Source organism: Mastomys coucha, unplaced genomic scaffold (genome assembly GCF_008632895.1).
Source record: "Mastomys coucha isolate ucsf_1 unplaced genomic scaffold, UCSF_Mcou_1 pScaffold1, whole genome shotgun sequence".
Taxonomy (NCBI): domain Eukaryota; kingdom Metazoa; phylum Chordata; class Mammalia; order Rodentia; family Muridae; genus Mastomys; species Mastomys coucha.
Window position 1 is genome coordinate 33,337,577 of NW_022196891.1, and position 6,843 is coordinate 33,344,419.

Sequence of the window (6,843 nt, forward strand, 5' to 3'; positions counted from 1 at the left end):
TTTTGTTTTTGTTTTTGAGACAGGGTTTCTCTGTATAGCCCTGGCTGTCCTGGAACTCACTCTGTAGACCAGGCTGGCCTTGAACTCAGAAATCCACCTGCCTTTGCCTCCCAAGTGCTGGGATTAAAGGTGTGCCCCACCACTGCCTGGCTTTTTTTATTGTTGTTTTTGTTTTTTAAGGCTATCATTTTCTGAGTTTAGTGGTCTTCATGTTTTCTGTTGATACATAACGATAGGCTTTAGTTGTCACAACTGAAGGATTGCTAGAGATGTGGTAGGGTCCCCAGCTGCTTGAGGTGTCAGTGTCATATAGCTCTCCTGATTGTAGAGAGAAGGAGATGGGCAGTTGATTATCTGCGTGGACCCTCTGCGATACTAGAGTTCCTGATAGATGTTGAGGAAAATTATGTTCTGTTGTTCTTTTATGTCCTTAATTTATTGCTTAGAATGTACAGCATTGAAGATAGCACCTTGGAAATCTATGTCTTGCCCTTAATTTTAAAAAACAAAACCAAGGAATTTGAAACTAGTTTTAATGAAGTCACTATCTTTATGAGGGCATATACTTTCAAATTTTTGTTTTCTTGGTTTTTGCTTTAAATATTTAAATGTGAGTGACTTACTAAGGTTCTAAGTTCTTTATAGCTTATGCAGTGAAATACTGCTACCTGACAGTTCTGGGTTCACAGATTGGTGGAGCCCACAGTTGGTAGAGCCAGTGCCTCCCTAAGAGCACATTAGTGGAAATACATCTGCACTTAATTTACAAGTCAGTCAGTAAGCATATATCTTACTTTTGGACACATATTAAGAATCTCTTCCTTAGAAGATGCCTATATACCTAAATTTTATTGTACAAATAAAAAGTTAATGCCTGAAATGTATCCAGCACAAATTTCTTCATCTGCAGCTTATTTTATCACCGTCTGTGAAAAGTGTTTAGGTTATCTAAAGCCTTGGAATTCAGTGATATGCCAGTCAAATAGTAAGTTGTATAAAACTTGGAGTTTGCACACTTGCTCATAACCACCTTGCAAATGCTCAGACTTGACTGTTTTCCATCAACCAAAATGTTAGCAAGAGAATAGTCATTTATGAAGGTTCTTTAGTTGTACAAATCAGTGTGTGGATATGTACTGATTGATATGCAAGCAAGCACAACCAACCCATACCTCTATGTAACAAGAGTTAAGACTATCCTCAACATAGCCCACGTGTGACTAGCTGGGCTGAAGGGAACTGAGAGAGAAGACTTGAAGAGCGTGCAATACTTTGAAATGGTCATTCTTAGGAAGTATAATGAAATAGCTAAGGAGAGAGTTCTCCCAAGAAGAAGATTGCTATTGTCTCTGTGTTTATAGAGAATAAAGAGTGGGTAAGGGTTGAGTATTAAGAGGTATCTCCTAAAATTAAGAAGAAAAGGAACAGGTTTTGAAGGAGCAAAGGGAATAGAAATGTTACCAGAAGATTAGCAGGGGGAATTATCCAAAAGGGAAAAGAGGATCTTTGGAAATTCGTTTTTTGTCATTCTTTCAGTTCAGACTAATTGTGGTACTTTGGTTTGTTATGAACTTTAGTACTATTGTGGAACAATTAATAAATAACTCTTCACAGACAGCTGTGGTGAACTTCTGTTTACATTCCCAATCGAGAAAAAGACGACTAACCTTTGTGTTTATATATTCAATCTGTTCTTTGGTAACTCATGACACAACTTCCATTGGTTGGTAAGAATTTTAAAGTAACTTATTTTTGCTGGGTCAGTCAAAAGTATTGATTATATATGGCCAAATAAATGTGTATAGAATTTAAGAATTAAGATTACAAACTTAATCCATATTTCTACCCACCAAAAAAATCAGTTTACAGCTATACTGTTATGCAGGCATAATATGTAATGACAGTGGTTTTGAGTAGTTAAAAAACATGTAATGCCTTAATTATTTTAGTTTTGTCTTGAAAACTGATTTTAAATTTTAAATTGTAACTAGTTTATTTGTGTATTTCACTGTTTACTTTGTGGTACTGAAGATTGAAACGGTCTGGCACTGAGGTTGGCAGATGCTCTACCAATGACCTATCCCAGGTATAGTCTACTTTTAAAAAAAGTGTCATACAAGAATTATTCACTGGAAAACCAAAGTTTAAGATGGGATCTAAAACGCTGGGCATAGTAGCACACACCTTTAATCCCACTGCTCAGGAAGTAGAGGCAAGTGGATATTTGTGATTTTGAAGCTAGCCTGGTCTACGTAGTGCCAGGGTTACATCGTGAGACTTTCTTAAAGGAAGGAAACACTTTTTCATGAATGCATTGTTCAGAGTCTCAAAAGTGTTATTTTCAGGCTTAAATTTTAGAGAAGATTGCAAAATTAAGATCAGCAGCATCACCATTTTGTGTTTGGTCATGTGAAAACTTGTCTCTTTCCTACAAGAAACCCATGAGCAAGCATTTGAGAGTTCCGTTTTCACAGCTAGTGAGAACTGCGCATAGGTGTCGTGGGTCCCCGTGAATAGTCAGCTGATTGGTTTATGAATTGAGCTGGAAAGCCTTTCTAAGGATCTTAGTGTCCGACTTAGTGACCCAGAACAACTAAGTGCATGGTGTGGGTTAGAGGACTTGAGAAGTCCTTATATGCATCACAGCTTTAACTGGTCTTCCCATCAGTTTCTACATTTAGTCTAAGTCGGCCAGCAAGGCATGGTAGCTTGTGCTTGTAATTACATCACTTAGAAGGGTGAGACAGGATTGCTGAGGTGGAGGCTAGCCTAGTCTATAGCAGTTACTCTGTCTCACAAAAGTATAGCCTTTCATTTTGCATCTTAACATTTCAGTTAGGAAAGAATATTGTTTGTAAGAAATTTTAATTTTTAAATTGGGGGGTAGCTGCATGAATTCTTTTAAGTGCTGAATTATCTCAGAGAAATGCCACTAAGCACACACGTCTTCCTCAGCCATGTTTGGTGTGGTTGGTGATGGTCTTCCTGCTAATTTGGTCTTTACAGGTTTGTTCTAGAAAATTTGTCTGGGGTAATCCAAAGTCATTGCATCATAGTGTTTTCAATGGCCTATTTCTTTTTGTTGTTGTTTTTTATTTGTCTGTTTTTTTCAAGACAGGGTTTCCTGTGTAGCCCTGGTTGTCCTGGAACTCACTCTGTAGACCAGGCTGGCTTCGAACTCAGAAATCCACCTGCCTCTGCCTCCCAAGTGCTGGGATTAAAGGTATGTGACACCACAGCCTGGCGGCCTCCTATTTTAAATCTAAAAATAGGTTATGGCCACACTTACTGTAATATTTCTGAAATATTAATGTATGATCTTTTTTAAACTGTTGAGACAGATTAGTCTCAATGTGGCCAGTTAAAAAGGATCCCAGGGAGATGAATATTAATGGGCTTATTTATTATGGATTTCTTTTAAAACTCTAAGTCTTGAATTAAATTCATTCAGAAGACTGGTAATAGGAAAATGGACAGTGGGTTACTGCTGATGCATTAACAGGTGTGCTATTTAAAGATTACAATGTACTTGAGACTCGCAGTGTGGCCTAGTATGTTCAGTACATTACAGTTTCTTCCTTTTGTTTCCTTTTTGATCCCATTAAAACCTCTAAACTAGCCGGATGTGGTGATGCACATCCATAGTCCCAGCACTTGAGAGGCTGACACAGGAAGATCATGAGTTCAAGGCTAGCCTGAGCTATACAGACTCTGTGTTTCAAATAATAATGATGATAATGAAAATATTTTTGGCTTTTAAAGTCTATCAACTCATTTACAAATTTAACTGAAGTCTTCTATGTGCAAGTAGCGTTTTATAGAGATGAGTTATATATTGAAATAAGGTCAAGACTTCCCATGACATTCAATTATGGAAGTAATTTTAAAGATTTTTGAATATAAGAAATAGATATTTATTTTATAATTTTGTAATAAAGGATCGCTTTGGATTATGTTGTCACTCATTCGTCTGAGCCAATTGCTCCATCTGGAGCTACAGAGCAAAATCACCTTTGAATAGCCTGAAAGTACTGTTTGTTAAAATTGTTCCACACTGAAATAGCTTTTGGGATTTGGACTGAATATGAGAACAGAAATCCAAAGTATATATAGGAATGCCTTTGATCAGTGATGGCTTATCCACCCTGGGTGAATAGTGATTTAGATGAGTGTATTATCTCACTTCCTTAAGGTAGAACACAAGTTTCCTGGGACTGAATATACTTTTTTTAGTGGGTTTTTTGGACGGGATCATATAGGAGCGGATGTGGAGACAGTGCTCCACAGTAATGAGATTAATGTGTGGAGCTGTCAGGGCTGTGATAAGAAAGGGATGTGGGCCTGTCAGCAGGATGCCAACCACTGCTAGAACCTGAGTTTGGAAAAGCTCCTGATGAGTGTGCCTAGGAAACGGAGTGTCATCAAACTCACTTCTCTGTTCACATTTTAACAGTACCTGGTTTCTCTCAGTTTCAAGAAAAACCCCATCTTCCCAGGGGCTTTCAAGTAACTAGCAGTTTGCGTTTATAGTAAAATGTGAATCAAAAGAACAGGCTTTTCAAGAAAAGTGTTTCCTCTATATTTGCTATGTAGACCAGGCTGCCCTTGAACTTACAGAGATCTACCTGCCTCTACCTTCTAGAGCATATATAGCGTATATATACAACATGTATATAGTGTCTACAGTTAGATCCAGATTCTGGGCAGAGTGCTTAATAGAATGTCTATTCCAGGATGAAATTAAATGAAGATGCTAAGGAAGAGAGGGTGTGTGTGCACACGCGGGGGCGTATGTGAAATTGGGCACCTGGTAGGCTGATGCAGGAGGATTTTGAATTTGAAACCAGTGTGAAGTATACCGTGAGACCTCCCCCATCTTAGAAAAAAAAGTGTCTCCGGGTATATTCTTTGAGCAGAGTGAAATAAATGAGGAAATTGGCTCATAAGTGCTGAAACTCTGCTCATCCATTCTGTAAACATTAAGTTATGTGAAGCCCATCGATGTGTAGCACTCATAAAATTGTTAAAATACACCATTACTTTTACACTAGAGGTAGTTGGGAATATTGTATGGTAAAGAAACCATAGATAGAGCTTGAGCCCACTGGTTCTTTGGCATTGTGTCTACTTGGGAATGCTGGGTAGTACCAGTTGAATATTCAGTTGAAAGTGATTATATGCTAATAGTTTCTATTTGAGAGGACATAAATGTGCTAGGCAGGGGGAACTTCTTTGAGAAGATAGCCACCTTTAAAATGGTAAGCAGTTAGGGAGCAGGTGTTTTGGAAGGGTGAGGGTTGTATCCCAGTGGTGGAGCATCTGCCTGCTAAGCATGGGCTCTAGGGTCTGGTCTTCAGCACTGGAGAATTTAAAAGAAAAAGAAAAAGGCTGGGTGTGGTGGTGCACACCTGGAATCCCAGCGTTCGGTAATGGAGATGGGAGGGCCACAGGTTGCAGGCCAAGCTATCTTTCAAGTGGGGAGGGACAAGAATAGTTAGAGTTAAGGCAGTTTATACTGTGGAACTTAGAAAAACTCCTTAGGGTCTGGGTAGAGAAATGGCTCAGCGTATAAAGCTCAAGCACAAAGACCTGAGTTTCAATACCCAGCACTCATCTAAAAGCTGCATATGGAACCCAGCATTAAAGGCCTGGGAGTAGGGAGATCCCAGCGACTCTGGCCAGTCAACCTAGTGGGAATGACATGCTGCAGAGTTCAGTTCACTGAGAGAGTGCAGGGTAGTGAAAGACACGGGACATCTCTGGCCTCTACATACTGTACACACATGCATATACCACATATATACATGCACAGGAGAAAAAAACAGGCTTCCATACACACACAGGTAACATTTCATATATATGCATGTACAACACACATGCACACACAAGAACAACGCATTTCTTGGGCCTGAAGTTCATTTGGTATTACCCTTTCATTACTGTGTGAGTTGATTGAAAGAATATATTGGCCTATTGGAAGAACTTAGGGTTCTTGGTTTTGGATTTTTGTTTTGTTTTTGAGACAGTTTTGCTATGTAGGCCTGACCTAGACCAGGTTGATCTCAAACTCAAGAGAGATCTACCCGCCTCTTTGTCTCTGGAGTGCTGAGATCAAAGGCTGTGTGCCATCCCACCCAGTGTCCTACCTGTTTAGATAAATATTTAAAAATGTTTGTTACTACATTTAAAGATTTGTTTGTGTTACTTTTTAAATTGCGTATGTGGTATGTGCGTTTGAGTTCGAGTGCCTGTGTTGACCAGAGATGTTCAAACCCCTGGAACTGGAGGTTCAGACACCTGGGGAGCCAGCCCAGGTGAGTACTGGAAACTGAACTTGGGTCCTTCCAAAGAGCTGCAAGTGTTTTTAACCACTGAATACCTCTCCAGCCTCAAACCTTATTTATATGTTTCATATTTAGAGTTAGTCTTTTAAAAATTAGGCAAAGTACAATTGTTTACTGTCTTATTCAAAGGTTCTTCCTTGAAGACAAGTTTTTGTAGGCATCATTGGAGAGACAACTGTAGCATGCAGCAGCCAACAAAGGGGTCGAGTCGTGATCATATGACAGCCTCATGCCAACAGGAGCGTCCGCTATTGGCTGAAGTGGGAAGGATCAGATGCATTTTGTTAGAAATAATTTGAGTTTGAGTCTTGAGGGTCTAATTTTGGAGCTGTGAGAACCTAGGGAATTCCCAGACTGAGAGGGCATGTATCAGTAGACTGAGCCCTGACAAACAGGTTGCTTGTTGAGGGGTACAATCATTTATTGAACATCCACTCTACTGGTGTTACCTCATTAATTCTGCAGACAAATGTAAAGACAGAAGACAGGCGTCTCATTT